Raw genomic sequence first — 18,235 nt, forward strand, 5'->3', positions numbered from 1 at the left:
ATAATTATTGGTTTTGAATTATGCTTACCATTACTATCTATGTTTGGATTTGAATGTTATTCACCCCACTTTTTTTTCCTTTCAGCTGAGGAGAGGAGACTGCAGTAGAGATAATGTGCAAAGGGGAAGTTTGCAATTTTTAGTTTGTTATTGGCTACATATTTTGTTTTTGTTGAGTTTTAACATGGTCATGCTTTTTATTGTACTCGTTTAGCTTTGTTTTACATTTTTCTCTCATTTCTTGTAGTTGGTCGTGGTTTTGTTTATTGGATGTGCAATAGGAAAGGAAGGCAGCAAGGAGAGAAAGTCAAAGATATAAGATGGAGGTTATCATATATAAATGAAGGTGAATCACCTTAACTATATGCAATGCATTTCACTCACAATTATCTTTCGCTCATCTGTGAATGCATTTGTTTGCTTTTCAATTTATTATATGTTTTATATGTGGTCTCACACTCAAATATATCAATCTCGCTTTGTGTAGTGAGCAACCACAATTTTATAGTCTATGAATGTCAAGGTAAAGATACCCTAGAAATTCTACTAGCACAAATTGGACGATTGGTGAGCCATATTTTTTTCCTACGTAAGAATATTGTCCTTTAATCGACTGAAATATTTGTTTTTTGCAAATCGATTTATCCTTTTGTCATGGCTTCATGGTAGTATGATCTTGTTAATGAGTGTGTGGTTTGAGATTTTCCAATAACTTTGATACAAAATAAAAGGGAATGTTATATTGAGGTTCACAATTTCAGGGCTTATTGCTCATGGTTGTTGCTGCGATAACATTAGCCAAGGGCGAACAGGTATGTGTATGATTAATTTATCGCTCTGTATATTTGTTATTCATTTTCTCTCGCGGTTTATTTGTGATCTCATAGATTGTATTACTTTGTGCAGTGAGCGACTGTAGTTGCAGTGTCTAGGATGGTGCACCATATGTTTTTTTGCTCCACATCACATGCACACCCCCACACAATGTGCCTTGTAGAGGAGGTGGGTAAGGTCGAGTAGACAAGCATACTAACCCTTCAACCATTCAACCATCGTGCTAACATACAACATTGTTGTCTTGTTGACGATGGGATTTTGGGTGTTCAATATGTTTAGATATGCTTAGATTCCTTTTTCGAAAAATTTACATCTTACGAAAACATTGTTTGCATTACTTGTAGCAGAAGTACATCTAGTTTATAGAATTTATATTTTTTTGAGATATAGCACAGAATACAACGGTAATCGAACTAAGTTGCATGACAAGTTCATACCTTCAAACGTTCTAGTTTAAATTCTATTAGAAATCTAATATTTTATTGTATATCTAGTGCAAATGGCTTGTTCCATTGAGCATTAATACATGAAATACAAAATGGACTCTCCCCTTTTATATAACAATGTTAGAGAAAGGTTTGTTTCTTATAACGATTAATTATTGCGTTCGACTCTTGAGTTTTAATATGTAACGATTCTAATATCTTATTTTTTATTTGTTGTAGATGGCTTGGTTTGATGAGCACGAACAAGTGGAATACAAGAAAAAGTGCCCATAGTTATAAACAAACTATATGGGAAGTGTGTTTTCTATTATGAATAATTATTGGTTTCGAAATATGCTTACCATTACTAATTGTGTGTATATTTTAACCTTGTTCAACCAACTTTTTTTACTTTGAGCAGAGGAGAGCACATTTAGGAGAGATGATGTGCAAAGGGGATATTTGCAATTTTCTTTGTTCTTGTCTTAATGTTTTGTTTTCGGAGTTTGAGCATGGCCATGCTTTGAGTTGTACTTATTTTCCTTTGACTTTTTTTGCTCATTTTTTGTAGTTTGGTCTTGGTTTCATTTGTTGAGTGTGTTGTACTCGTTTTCCTTTGTTTTTTTTTCTTCACATTTTTTGTAGTTTGGTCTTGGTTTTGTTTGTTGGGTGTGGAAAAGGAAATGAAGGAAGGAGACAAAGAAAGAAATGAAGGAAGCAGACAAAGAAAATGGAGGTTATTATTCATAAATGAAGGTGAGTTAACATACCTATATGTAGTGCATTTCACTTAAATGTGTCTTTTGCTAATTTGTGGCTCCACTTGTTTGTTATTCAATTTATTATGCTTTATCTATGCTCTCATAATCAGCTATAATGATCTTCTTTATGTAGTGAACGACTACAATTGTATAATCTACAAAGGTCAAGTGGTGAATATACACTAGAAATTCTTCAAACATGGCACAAAGAATGGGTGAGCCATACTTTTATCCTACAATATATTGTTGTCCTATAATAAACTGAAATATTTGCTTTTTGCACAATGATTTCTCCTTTTGTAATGGTTTCAAGACAGTATGATCTTACTCAAGTGTGTGAGATTCAAGAGTAACTTTATATCTAATAGAAAATTTATACTTAGGTTCAGATCTTCAGTGCTTATTTTCATGATTGTTGCTTTTATAATATTAGCCAATAGAGGGCAGGTTTGCGTGTGCTTAATTCAAGCGTAAGCTTGTTGATTTTTCCACGACACTCAAGAATCTAGTTTGAGTCTAAAATTGCGAACACAAACACACTCAAATGCGACAACACTTCTACTTTGCACAACAAAATAACATACGTCAGTGAATCAACTAGTGCACATGACAATTTTTAACTTTTAAAACCCTCTACTTGCTATGTTACAAACTGTAATACAGCAATCTTAGGGCTCCCGTACTAGGGATCATGGCCCTTACATACAACATTGATATAAGGACACAACTAGGGCTTGGTATCAACTGCTATGACAACCAATCTACCCTAAACAAATTACAATTGACCTACTTGTTGACAACACGTACTATAGCCTTTTCAGTCCACGTACCTTGAACACATATTGCGGGTCCCCTTGCCTCCCAATCTACTAATCACTGAACTTGCATCTTTAGCTGCCACTATCAATGATCACAACTGCTTTTGTGTAATTGAACTTTGGCTCACGGATTTGCCCACTAGCAGCCTTCTTGCGCCATTAAGAAGTCTGCTCCTTGGGTCTTTTGGATATGCCCTCTTGTCAACCATATGGCTCCTTTCATAAGCTGAGCTAGGGCTCCATTACTCTGCCTCGTAACAACCCATTGATTCCTTTGATGAACATTGTACTTGAGGTCTTTTAGACTACCCACTTGTCAACCTCCTGGATGCTCCAGTTGCCCTTTCATCCTTCAAAGCTCAACCCTCAGGGCTTCGAAAATTATGCATACACAGTCAACACCATGACCAATCTGGAGCTTCTGAGACTGAACTTTCTTCTGCAATTTGTGTATTTAAATTGTCCAAATCTAGGGCTATTGCAAGCAAGCCACCAACAGTGATAAGATGCATTCTAAAGGGATTCCAAAATTAGCCATACACAATCAACGCCATGACTAATCTAGGGCTTCCAAGCCTGCCCTTTCTTTTGCAATTTGTCTCCTTAAATTGTCCAAATCTGGGGCTACTCCAAACAACCCACCAATAGTGATAAGATGCATTCTATATCCCCGTTCTTAGGTCAAATTACAATTGTTGTTCAAAGTTCAAACCTTAGAACAAGCCTTAACTTTACCTTTACTACATGTCCCTTCTCGTTCTCCTTTTGTCTCAAACTTCTACCCAGAACAAAGATTCATCAACCTCCCTTTCTAGGGTCTCAACTCTCTTCATTCATCAAAGATCTGGGCTATTCTTTCACTGAGATTTGGACAGACCATAGGATGGCTCTCTGAATAGGATGAAGCCCTAAATACTAAAATAGTGCATATCAAAATTCTTGTCCAAAATCTCATGGACAACCCTCCAACCTTAGTAATCTATATCCTTGAGGACTCTACCACTTAGCCTCCAAGAAACCATGGTTATGGTCATTTTCTTGATTGATATCTTAGGCCTTGCTACATATCTCTGCGGCCCCAAATCTAGGGTTACCTCAGACCTGCAGTACCCCTCTTCTAATGTTGTACTTGTTTCATTAGTCCTTTAAGGCATGCAACGTTACTCCAGGTTTCCTCCAATCCTCACAGTATACCAAAAAACCTTATTTTAGGTGCTTTGGCCCTCTAATAAGGTACGAGAGTCTGCGGCTAGATCACAGAAGTACCACTGCGATTAGCGTAGAACTTTCGTCCCTTTTCCACAAGTCTCTTCCACGACTTGGATGCTTAGAGTTGCCCATTGAAACCCTCACCAAACTCAACCAACATCCTCCTTGAACCTGAACAAAGCATGAGACAAAAGGGCAAACATGAAACCCTTCTTGCTTTTTATGTAGCTCGGCTTCTTGAGTTATGTGGCCTCCTTGGATACGTCCTCACTTGAGAACAATTCCACTTGTTGGATAATAAAATGAGTTTCACAACTTCCCTCGTATTTTTCTCATGAGGGTAGAATTTGCCCTCAAAGGGTGTCTTTCCAAGCCTAGGCTGACATGATGTTTCTAGACAAACCCCAACTAACTTAAGGAAAATTAATGTCTTCATTTGATCAAGACCCTTCATCATAGCCTTAGGTCAAGCTTGCTCCTCAATGGATTTTCCACTTGCAACAATGAGTAAATAGTAATTCCTTTTCTTGATTTCACACCCACACCTTGGGTACAAGATCCTAAGACAAACCCCAATTAACTTAACGAAAATTAATTTCTTCATTTGGTCAAGACCCTTCATCGTAGCCTTAGGTCACCCTTGCTCCTCTAAGGCATCTCCACTTGCAACAATGAATAAACAATAATACTTTTTCTTGATTTCACACCAACACCTTGGGTGCAAAATCCCAATGCTTGGGTTCTTTGCAAGCTCACACAAACCCAAGCTTAGGTGGTCTGATAGTGATGACTCCTTCATCAATAGAGACTTTTGTGGGTAAAACCTATTGTGACGCAAACTCACACAAACCCAAGCACAGGTGGTCTGAGAGTGATTACTCCTTCAACAGTAGAGATCCAGTCCTGTAGAAGCACATTTCACTTAACTTTGCACTTCCTTTGCTGGAATCGATGTTGAGATATGCTGAGAAGCTTCAATGATACTTTTCTCCCAAAGAACTCTTTGAGATCGTCTTTGATGTAAGTCCAAAGCATTTTTCTATATCACCGCAACCCCTTTAATTTTGTGTTGTGTAGACGTAAACATGATGTTGTAGCCAAACAACTGTGCGACTTTATACATTGTTGGGTGTTTCAATCGCTTATTCCTGCGAGCAAATGGAAGAGATTGGATGTCAATCTCTGCATATAAATATAAAACGGAATAATTTTTATAGTCGTGGAACGAACAGAGAAAGAAGTCACGATAGGTATGAGAAGATGTTAAATTATGGTATGTTCTATGCTTAGAGCAGTTTACTTATTTTTCTTCTTATTATCCACAGATTAGCAATCACATATACATTAAGTAAAGTGCAGATAGAACATTAAATGATCAACAGAAAACAAGCCAAGACAAGAGACACAAGATGTGGCAGCTAGCCAGGGACAAACCCCAATGCGGGGAAACCCTTTGATCAAATCTTCTTTTATCTTCAATAGTTCGGCAGAGAGAAATAGTACAAAATCTGAATTCTGTAATTTTTTATCAGCAGCAGCAAACCCTAGATTAGCAAAGTCAAACTTGGTCAAACTAGTTGAAATTGACCTGTAAAATACTTTGTCAATTTCTGGTCAACTTGTCCTCGAATAGCCTGAAGAAACAGCCCTTGAACAGCCCCAAAAGTTCAGTCAAATTGCAGATTTCTAAAGTCAACTTACAGCCCTAAACTAGGGTAGTCAATACCGGTCAAACCAGAGGTCAGATCACCTCGATTTTAGTGCCAAAAATTGCGGCCTGCCTAAGAGAGGCAACCACACCCAATACGCACTTCAGGAAGGTCAATGCTTGGTCAACGCTGGTCAAAGAGATGACCTGCTGCCCTAGCGTCCTTCTTTCTACGTCTTCCTTGCCCTAGGACGTCTTCCTTTCAGCGACACGTGTGAGAGAGAGAGAGAGAGGCTCCTTTTATGTGTAGGAGAGAGAGAGAGAGAAGATGAGTGAATTGAATTATCCAAATGAGGAGAATGATCCTTGTATTTACATGCAAACATTGAGGTTGAATAGACATGACTGTTGGGCTTCTGAGCCTACATAAATTTGCTGGCCGACCTTGACAATTTGTCCATAATCAAAATAAATTCATATCTCCATAAATATTTATCAGAATCAGATGATCTTTAGATCAATCCTACACCTCTCGGTGAGAGGAATCTAGGAAAAATATTAGAAGCCATCAATAAGGTGATCCACATGGAGTTTGGCCCTAGTTGCCAATTTTAACACTCCCTCTCAACTAGGGAGAACTTCATCTGCAATCCATCAGACCGTCGTTTCTATCCATCCATCAAATGCACTGTCCTGTACAGCTTGACCCCACTTTGCTCTGTTCTGCTTTGCTCTGCTCTGCTCGAACTATGAAGAAGAAGAAATGATCGAGGATGTATCATACCATCTTCCACTGACCCGAAGTCAGTCTCAGAGTGTGAAACACTCACTGATCCCAAATCAGTATCATTGATCCCAAATCAATGGAGGTCATCCTAGCATAGGGAGTGCGGTAGATACAACGATGCGTCCATCGATAGTACTACTATGGTCCCTATCCTCATTTCCCTGCTCATTGATCAGATGAGAGGTACTTCCCATGTGTCCCAAACTACATGGGTAGGATGCCTTGACAGGAGAACTAATCATCCTGTACAGTGGATACCACGGAGAACTAATTATCCTACTCCACAGTCGTCACGGAGAACGAATCATCCTGGTCCACAGGAGAACTAATCATCCTGTTCCACAGTCGCCACGGGGTGTCACAAGGGAAGGTTGAACCTTTACCCTATACATAATGCACCACCAGGGGATGGTGAGTCGCCCTGTGATCACATGTTGTTCCAAGAAGTACCCCGCGCCCCCCTGGAGCTCCCAGAGCTCAATACATCATACTCGACCCTCATAAGAGGGTCTCTGAACGACACCAAGTCATTCTCGAAAAGTCAAGAATTTGACCTTTCCTAGGGGCTTTGTCAAAATTTTGGTGACCTGTTCATCTATACCGATATGTTGGAGCCTTATTGCTCCTCGTTGCACCATATCTTGAATATAGTAGTACCTGATATCAATATGCTTGGAGCGATCATGAAATATGGGATTCTCTGATAAACGGATCTCGCTCTAGTTGTCACATAAGATCACAGTGGTATCCAATGTAAATCCCAACAGTTCACTGAAGAGCTTTCGCAACCAGACTGCCTCACAGGAGGCCATGCTAGCAGTAATGTACTCTGCCTCGACGATGCTCAAAGCTACCGACTTTTGCTTCCTACTCATCTAGGATATTGAGGCAGATCCCAAAGAGAAACAACGCTCGTAAGTGCTTTTTCGGTCCATCACACTGCCTGCCCAATCAGCATCAAGTATACCCAAGTAGTCTCGCATCTCCGGCAGTGTATCTCAACCCATGAGTGATTGTGCCACGAAGATATCTTAAACAGATTCTTGGCACCAATCTAATGTGAGTGGTGAGGCTCAACCATATGTTGACTGCAAAGCATATATCCGGACAGGAGTTCACCAAGAACATTAATGCTCCGACGAGTTGACGATACTCGGTAGCATTTCGTAAAACATGTCCGGCAGCACTACCACTTAACTTCTTGAAGTCAAGCTCCATCGAGGTAGTTACGGGCTTGCAGTCCACCATGTCGAATCTCTCCAATATCTTCACCACATATTCTCCTTGAGATAGGAAAATCTCCCCTGGTTTTTGCCAAACTTCCAGTCCTAGGAAATAATGCATAAGTCCTAGGTCTTTCATCTCGAACTCAAAAGCCAGCTCCCTCTTACATTCGTGAATGAGAGGGTCCGCACCTGTTAGAAAGAGGTCGTCAACATATAGCACCAGTATGAGAGGCTTGTCATCTATAACCTTAAAGTAAAGGTTAGGGTCGACTTCACTCCTATTGAATCCCAGCTTCATCAAGTAGTTATCAATCCTCTCATACCATGCTCAGGGTGCTTGCTTTAGCCCATAGAGGGCCTTCTTCAACCTGCACACATGAGATTCTCGATCATAAATCTCAAATCCTTCAGGTTGCTCCACATAGACCTCTTCTTTGATCGAACCATGTAAGAACGCAATCTTGATATTCATCTGATGTAGGTTCCATCCTTGCGAAGCAGCAAGGGCTATGATCGAGTAGATGGTGGTATATCAGGCAACAAGTGCAAATATCTCGTCATAGTCTATACCTTCGTTCTGGGAGAAGCCACGAGCGACAAAACGAGCCTTATACTTTTCTGCACTTCCATCAACTGCATGCTTTATCTTGTAAATCCATTTTGAAGTGACAACTGCTTTGTCCTGGGTCTGGGGACCACATCCCAGACATCGTTTTTCATAATGGACTCATATTCCTCAATCATAGCATCCTTCCATACTTGATGCTTGACAACATCTGTGAATGACGAAGGCTCATTTTGGATGATCGTGCTCATGATGGTCAGGTATCCCTGATACCTATTCGGCTTCTTACTTTCACGGAAGGTCCTCGGGGTGCAATGTGTCCTTCAACATCATCAAGTATTCCCCTAAGCCATGAAGGCCTCTTCCTAGAAGAGGAAGGCACTTGCGGAGGAGGATCAATAGGATCCATAGGTTCTTCCACATCAGGCATCGTCTCATCTTCTTTTTCCTTCGGTTCCCCGGTGTCAGCTTCTTTAGATCCCCTTAAAGTAGGAAGATTTTCTACCTTGCTAAGAGCCATATCTTCGTCAAAGGTGACATCATGACTAATCTCGACTTCCCTTTGTCCAGCTACATAGATTCTATAGCCCTTAGTATTTTCGCTATAGCCCACGAAGATTCCTTTCTTTCCAAATGCACCCAATTTATTCCTTTTCTCTTTCGGCACATGAAAATATACAGGGCTTCCAAAAATTCTAAAATGAGATACGTCAGGTTTCTTACCGGTGAACATTTCTTCAGGAATCTTGAAACCCAATGCTTGAGAGGGCATTGGTTTTGTACATATACGGCGGTATTTGCAGCTTCGGCCCATAGAAACTTCGGAAGTCTTTGATCATGGAGCATAGCACGGACAACTTCCACAATTGTACGATACTTCCTTTCCGCCACACCATTCTGTTCAGGAGTATATGGTGTAGTAGTCTCCCTCTTAATGCTAGCCTCTTTGCAAAAGTCATGAAACTCATTGGTTTCATATTCAGTCCCATTATCAGTCCTTAAGATCTTGATCTTCTTTTCGGTTTGATTCTCGATCAAGGCTTTGAAGTGCCGAAACCAGGAGAATGCTTCATCCTTCTTTTTCAAGAAGTATATCCAAGTCTTGCGAGAATAATCAGTGAGGTAATATAAATATCCTCCCAAGGAGTTCACAGGAATCATACCGGATATGTCTGAGTGAACCAACTGCGATATATTGGAGGTCTTGCTTTGGCTTGAGGGGAATGGTCCCCTTTTGAGCTTCCCTTCGGCACATCTTGGACATACACCTTCTTGCTTTAATCTGAACTCGGGCATCCCGGTCACCATTTTTCTTACATCGGGTAGAGCTTTATAATGAAGGTGAGCAAACCTCCGATGCCATAGTTCAGACTGAAGAGATGTGTCACAAGACATGACACCTAGCGGACTTCCACCGACCTGATATAATGAATCAACTCGAAACCCAAGAGTAAAAGCATCTTTAAAGTTCTTTTTTTATACACGTACCTTTCCGTCGCTGAAGGCCACCTTGTAGCCTTTGTCTTCCATTGCCGAAATGGACACCAGGTTCTTTTTGAGATCAGGTACATATAATACATCTTGTAAGTGGATGGTATTACCCTGATTCAATTGAAGAGTGACATTTCCTACGCCTTTCACGGGATATTTTGAATTATCTCCAAGAACAATTTCCAAGTTGGTTTCCTTCTCTATCAGATTATAGAGAGCTTCTTTGTAACCAGTGAAGTGCCTTGAGGCACCACTATCAATAAGCCAATTTCCTAGCGAGTCTGAGGGAGCAATAGTAGATAGAGCTGCTGGTAGATAATATTCATCTTTCTTATTGTTAACATTGTTAGATTCATACCTGGAATTTCTTGCCTTCTTGAATGGTTGTCCTCTTCCTTGATTTCTGGCACTTCTTTTGCCTCTACCATTTGACCTGCCTTTCCTTTGATTGCCTTGAGAGGGATTTTGATCATCGTCCCGATGTGAGTCCCTTTTATCAGGGCACTCCCTCGCATAGTGACCAATTTTATTGCAATTGTAACATCGTCCTTTTCTTCCACCCTTTGGTCCAACCTTTCCTTTAAATTTAGCCCCGGAATTGTTTCTTCTTTTAGTATGAGAAGAAAAGGCAGAGGGATGACCTTTAAGTATGGGCATTTCTTGCTCTTCCATCCTTGTTTCTTCTTGAATGCATCTGGCCATTAATTCCTCAAATCCAGGAATTATGTTATTGTTGAGAAGAGTAGTCTTGAATATATACCATTCAGATGGTAGTCCTCCAAGAGTTGTGAGTGTCATTTCCCTGTCAGGAATTACTTCTCCAATAGATAGGAGATCGTTCTTGATCTCGGTGATCCTTAAGAAATATCCTTGCATACTCTCATCTTTGCCCTTCGTAATTTCCTTCAGCTTATTTCTAAGAAACAAGACTTGATTTGCATCATTAACTTTAAATAAACTCACAAGTCTATCATAGATTTCCTTGGAGGTGTTCAACTCGGAAACATAGGCCACCAAGCGCTTGTCGATAGAGTCTCCGATGATCTTCCTTGCTTTGACTTCTCCCTTGATCCATTTGTTCCTAGCAGCAGCGGATGCATTTGATGGAAGCTCAACAACCCCGCCTCTCACATGGTCCAATACTTCCTACTCTTCTAATGTTCGATCAAGAGACATCTTCTATCCGTGATAGTCAAACTTGTCACGGAGTTTGTCTTCAGCAGGGAAGTGTGTTGAGGACCCTATGATTTCTTTAAAATAGCCTTGCCAACCTTCTCTTCAGTGATTGCTTTTGCTCTTGCTCTTGCTTGGGCTTTGTCTTCACCTCAACTCCGATACCATGTTAAATTATGGTATGTTCTATGCTTAGAGAAGTTTACTTATTTTTCTTCTTATTATCCACAAATTAGCAATCACATATACATTAAGTAAAGTGCAGATAGAACATTAAATGATCAACAGAAAACAAGCCAAGACAAGAGACACAAGATGTGGCGGCTAGCTAGGGACAAACCCCAATGCTGGGAAACCCTTTGATGAAATCTTCTTTTATCTTCAATAGTTCAACAGAGAGAAATAGTACAAAATCTAAATTCTGTAATTTTATATCAGCAGCAGCAAAACCTAGATCAGCAAAGTCAAACTTGGTCAAACTAGTTGAAATTGACCTCTAAAATACTTTGTCAATTTCTGGTCAACTTGTCCTTGAACAGCCTGAAGAAATAGCCCTTAAACAACCCCAAAAGCAATTTGTAGATTTCTGAAGTCAACTTGCAGCCCTAAACTAGGGCAGTCAATACCGGTCTAACCAGAGGTCAGATCACCTCGATTTTTGTGTCAAAAATTGCGGCCTGCCTAGGAGAGGCAACCACACCCAATCCGCACTTCAGGAAGGTCAACGCTTGGTCAACGTTGGTCAAAGAGATGACCTGCTGCCCTAGCGTCCTTTTTTTTGCGTCTTCCTTTCAGCCACACGTGTGAGAGAGAGAGAAGCTCCTTTTATGCGTAGGAGAGAGAGAGAGAAGATGAGTGAATTGAATTATCCAAATGAGGAGAATGCTCCTTGTATTTATATGCAAACGTTGAGGTTGAATATACGTGACTGTTGGGCTTCTAAGGCTACATAAGTTTGCTAGCCAACCTTGACAATTTGTCCATAATCAAAATAAATTCATATCTCCATAAATACTTATCGGAATCGGATGATCTTTAGATCAATCCAACACCTCTCAATGAGAGGAATCTAGGAAAAATATCAGAAGCCATAAATAAGGTGATCCACATGGAGTTTGGCCCTAGTTGCCAATTTTAACAGAAGACCACCTTTGTATTAGAGTTCTTTAAGCTAAAAACGATTTCCAACAAAAAATAATCACCAACCCAGAGTTTGTATAAGCGACAAAAGCGTCGGGAAAAACATGTGAAGAAGATAACAGTTTTCTTGCATGGCAACTCATTGACCAAAACTATGTGCCAAAGTCCTATTTTATGAGATTCATTTTGTCTGATTTGGTAATTCAATCGCTTATGCTTACTAGCAGAATGGAAGAGATTGGAGATCAATGTCTGCATACAAATATAAAAAGGAAGGATTTTTATAGTCGTGGAACAAACAGAGAAAGAAGTCACGATAGGTATGAGAAGGCCACCTTCGTATTGGAGATCTTTAAGCTAAAAACAATTTCCAACAACAAATAATCACCAACCCATAGTTTGTATAAGCGACATTAGCGTCCGGAAAAACTTGTGAAGAAGATAACAGTTTTCTTGTATGGCAACTCGTTGACCAAAACTATGCGCCAAAGTCCTATTTTATGAGATTCATTTTGTCTGATTTGGTAACTAGCAAGGTTAGCAAGGTGTAGGAGAGCTATATTGCCCACAAACATAAGGAAACCAATGTTTTCTACAATGATTCTCCTCACATGCATGGGTGGCCTAATCCTTTTTTAGGCTTCAAATATCATTGAAATCACCGCCCAACCTGCACATTGCTCCATGGCCCTTTTGTTTTTATCAGACGCAACAAACCGTAAGCTACCATGATTGGCAAAGCTATTGTTATTAGTTGTCGGCGTGTCACTCCTATGTGGCACTACAAAAATATGCGTTGAATTCCTAGACTGAAAATTGCGAAGATTGTTAGCTTTCATAGCCAACGGAATTTCTTTCTTATTTGATAATTTCCTGTTAGATGATCCAAAAATACAATCTTATCGTAGGTTATAAAATTAAAATAAAATAATTATTAATTTAAGATATTAAATTAATAATTATTATTATTCTAGAATGTTTAATTATTTAGAATTAGTATATTGTTGCAACTAGATATGACTCTCCAAATGTGTCGTATCTTAGGCTATATTTTAGGAGATTTGTTAGCTAGTTGGTTTGAATAGCATTTATTGTAAATGGACACTTGTTATTTAATAAGTGATCCATAATTAGAGGTAGTTATGACATGGAGCTTATAAATAGCTCATTGCAAGAGAGTTTGGATGTTCGGGTGTAAACTCTTGCAAAATCAATTATGTAATTATTTTTTTCTGATTAATAAAATTACATGTCTGAGGACACTTCTGCCATTATTGTGGTATCAGAGCTCGAGTAATGCTGCAGTGGATGTGAAGAGGAGATTCCAGCTCTACAAGCACATGGAAAACTCCATTAATTTGGTCAGTTAATATTTGGTATGCAATCTATTGATTTGGTATCAATTTTTTTTCTGAAAAGAACTTTACTGAACTTTAATTATATCATTGATTTTAGATTTTTAAATCTAAAAACCATTCTCTGTATTATTTCCCCTCTTTTTGGAAAGAAGGCCTAGTATACTCATTACCACCAAGCATAGGCATAAATCCCTTCACTCTAGTTTCCCCGTTCCCTTTGAAACCAGTTTTTGCACGAACTTTAGAAACTGGTAAAAGCTTGTTGGGAATCCGTAAAGATGGAGGCATACCAGGTGAAGAAAATGGTGGCATGATCCCATTAGGACTCCTACATCTTCCAGCTGATTTCTGATGATTGAAGGGCCAATCCAGATTTATAAGCAGTGGAGACTTTCGGCTGTTTCTATTTCCAATGAAAAAAGTCCACGCGATTGCCAGGATAAATCCCACTGGCCATGATGAAGGAAGCAAGCCGAATGCCATGTGCTTTGCCGACAGCAGTCGAGTAAGATTCCAATGATGCATGTCAACAAGTCAAATATGACGTGCAAATGTATCTCCAAAAATAATGTGATCCCCGTTTTCAAACTGACACCCTCATTTTACTTTTCTAGCCGATCTGCTTAACGATACAATATCCGCAACCAACATTTCACATAAAGGCAAGCGTCTGGCTGAAATTGACCATGGGCTTTCTCGAAATGCTCTGCCTGGTCGTAACGAAAAAATTGAAGGATCATTTTGCTATAGTTTACTTCCAAAATGGTAGAAACTTGTAATTGGGTTCTGCATTGAATTGTATTTGTTCCGCGTTGATTCACAGTTACAGTGCGTGTAATCCTTGAAACATTGCGTTAAAATTCCATGTGTAGTCAATTTTTTTGTGCATTGGGTTTTGTGTTGTTGGTGGTCAATACAATATTGAAGCGACCTCCAAGTTTGAACGCTTTCCAAATTTTTGAATGCATCGTTGTTTGGTGTGTACAATAACTGTCATCTTGAATTAAATTACGTCTGCAGGCTTGTACAGCTTCAGGATCCGCAAACTTCTTCAGCTTCAGAATCCGCAAGCTTGTTCAGTGCAACTGCCAGATTTTCGCCAGCAGATATAATAGACACTGTCTTGTCATTCACCAAATTTGAATACTTGTATGAGTGCAAGTTGTAAAGACTGTAAAGATCTCTACTAAACTGAACCTTGGCGCTACTATTCATTTGGCTAAAGAAAGCAAGAAAAGGGATGAAACCGGTTGCCAGTCTCAGGAAGGGCCTCTTTTGTGGGCGATCAATTGTGGATTTTTTCAATATAGCTACAACGAATTTTTGCTCCAAATGTACATAATTTTATGTAATGTTTTATTATTGGAGTAATAAGGGTTTTGTAATATTTGTAGAATAATAAGGTGATTTGTTTTTTTTTGGAGCATTCAGGGATTTTAATTGTAATTTTTGGAGGGATAAGTGTAACTCAAAGTAATTTTACTTTGAGGGGGGGGGGGTAAATTTTTTTTTTACCAAGTTTTGCAAGAGCATCATCTAAAAGTCAAATTTTGAAAGTTGCCTTGTAATTTTTGAGAAATTGACTAGAGCCAAGTGCAAAGCTCAGTGATTTTTCTCCTACTTCAACGACTATACGAGGGTCAAGGCCAAACCCCAATAGATCGTGTTTTTTGCGTGGTGTGTTTGTTGTCCATCTTGACATTTTTGTTCTGATTCTTGATGCGAAGCTTCAACGCTACAATGTCTAAGTTGATTAATTTGTTTTCTGATTCTGACAAATTTTAAGGCACAAAATCTTATAAAACATGGCACCGTCTCATCGAAAGCACTCTCATTTACAATGAATTATGGCAGGGTATATGTGATGGAGATATTAAGCCCAATAAACCCACAGATGCAGCTACACTAGAAAAATGGGAAGTTAAGAATGCCAAAGCCTTAGCTCTTATTAAATCTTCTGTGAATGATGGAATGTATGTCCATATAGAAAATGCTACAGATGCATGGTCTGCTTTGAAAACTTTTAAAGACCTCTTTGATACTCAGCCTGAATCAAAGAAAGTTGATCTACAATTAAAATTGTTGCAACAAAAATTGACTAAAGGAGGTGATGTTCTTGAATATATCTCAAGACTTAAGAATATTAGGCAGGAAATCATTAATGATAGTTTTCCAGCAATATATGATAGTTTTATGGTAACAATTGTAATTGTTGGACTTCTTTCTTCCTACACGCATTTTTTGGAGACTCTACAATTAACTGGGAAATTAGAGAAACTAAAGTTTGATGCGCTTTGTGAAATGTTGACACAACATGATAAAACCTTTGGGAAGAAGAAGAAAGTTGGTGAAGATGTTTTTCTCACAGAGGCCAGCACTAGTAAATCATCAGCAGACAGTTCTCGCGGCAGAGCAGAGGCAATTAGAATCAAGCAGCACAAAGTCGAGGTCGAAGACAAAACAGAGGAAACAACTTTAACAAAGTCAACAGTTTAGGAAGGAATAATTTTCAAGGTAGAGGAAACAACCAAGGAAGAGGCAATTTTCAAGGACAAGGAAACAATAATCAAGGTAGAGGACAATCTCAACATAGAAGTCAAAGCAGAGGCAGAGGACAATCTTCAGGAAGAGGAAGAGACTTAAGTCAAATTGTGTGTCGAAGATGTAACAAAGTTGACCATTATGCTGAAGATTGTCGAACTTCACTTAATAAAATTCCCAAGTTTCAACAGCATTCAACGCAATTTGCAAATGATCAAGATGATGATAACTCAGAATATGTTTTTACTTCCTCGCCAGCATCACAACTTTCATGCCATCTTAGAAGTGACTATGAAGATGCCTGGATCTTGGATTCAGGGGCAACTCAGCACATGACTTGTCGACGTGATTTTTTTGGAATTTTCAAGTTTGCCAACTTAATTCCATTTTTGTTGCTGATGATACAAAACATACTCCTTATGGAAAAGGAGCAGTTAAAGTTTTTCTCCCTGGCATTGGAGAAAAAATGATTTCCAATGTATGGTATGTACCAACTTTTAAGAAAAATTTGCTCTCTTTAGTCACGATTTGACAAGCAGGACATCAGGTGATTATGGAAGATGGTTTAGTCAAGATTAATTCAGTCAAACACAACTTGAAAACAACCATGACAGGTTATGAAGATGGAAAACTGTTACGGATGAAAGGGACAATTATTCCAAGACATTCTGATTTTGCAGGGGCAGTGACTGCAAGTATTTCACCTGTAAGACTATGGCATGTAATATATGGACATTTAAATTTTGAGAGTCTTTCTCAATTGCAGAAACAAGGAATGGTTAAAGGACTTCCCACTTTCAAAAGGAAAAATGCAAAATGTGAAGCTTGCATTTATGGCAAACAAAGTCGAGAAATTTTTCCAACAAGTTCATGGCGTGCAAACAGGCGGCTACAACTAGTTCATAGTGATGTTTGTGGACCTCTACAAACTTCCTATGGTGGATGCAAATATTTCTTACTATTCATTGATGATTTCAGCAGAATGACTTGGGTTTACTTCTTGAAGAACAAGTCAGAAGCATTTGATAAGTTTAAAATTTTTCGCCAACTCGTTGAAAATGAAGTCAAAGAAAAGATAGGTACTCTTAGGACAGATAATGGGGGAGAATTCACTTCAAATGAATTCAAAACTTATTGCAGTGAAAATGGAATAAAAGGACATCTTACTAATGTTTACACTCCACAACAAAATGGAGTAGTTGAAAGAATGAATCGCACCTTGTTAGGAATGGCGAGATCCATGTTAACTTTCAAGAGGTTAAGTCCAACATATTGGGCAGAAGCAATACATACAGCTGTCTACTTAAGAAACAGATCTCCAACTGCTTCTTTAGACGGAATCACACCTTATGAAGCTTGGTTTGGTTACATCTTAGAGTTTTTGGATCAGTATGTTATGCCTTAGTTCCAAAAGAAAAACGAACTAAGCTTGACTCAAGAAGTTTAAAATGCACAATGATTGGCGATTCTGATGAGAAGAAAGGGTATCGTCTTTTGACCAATGGACAATTCATTGTGAGCAGGGATGTCATTTTCGATGAAACTGAGAGTAAGAGTGTTGAAGAAATTGAAAATCTTCTTCACAAGTTAGAAACTAAGGGAAGTAAAAGAAATGGAAAAATGCAAAGTCAGCCAACTTCACCAAATTGGTATGAACTTGATTTTCCTTCCTCTGAAGATGAGTCATCCAGTCCATCTACATCAACAACATCATCTGGGTCTTCTAGCAGTTCATCCACATCTCCAAGCAGCAGCAGTTCTTCTGACAGTGATTCTCCACACTCTTCACTTGAACGAAGAACATTAGTTTATATTAATCCTCTTTACAATGATGGAGATTTTACAGAAGCGCAAACAAGTGAGCACCAACTACCGAAATGGGTAGTTCAACTTTTGAAAGATGTAAAGCCTGATGAGCAAAATAAAACAGGCACCAGAAGGGTACATAGAAGTGAAGGCAATTTTACCTTAATATCAAATGATTTTACTGAACCTTCCACATACAAAGAAGCAGTAAAACATAAAGAATGGCAACAGGCTATGGTTGAAGAATATCAAGCAGTAATTGATAACAACACTTGGAAACTTGTTGATTTTCCATCAAATGTTAAACCCATAGGATGCAAATGGGTTTACAGAATTAAGTATAATCAAAAGGGAGAACTTGAAAAGTATAAAGCACGACTTGTCGCAAAAGGTTTTGCGCAACAAGAAGGCATTGATTATGAGGAAACTTTTGCTCCTACAACTAAATGG

The sequence above is a fragment of the Pinus tabuliformis genome, chromosome 1_2, assembly GCF_031772625.1.
Source record: "Pinus tabuliformis cultivar Carrire ecotype Pingquan chromosome 1_2, CPIR1, whole genome shotgun sequence".
NCBI lineage: Eukaryota > Viridiplantae > Streptophyta > Pinopsida > Pinales > Pinaceae > Pinus > Pinus tabuliformis.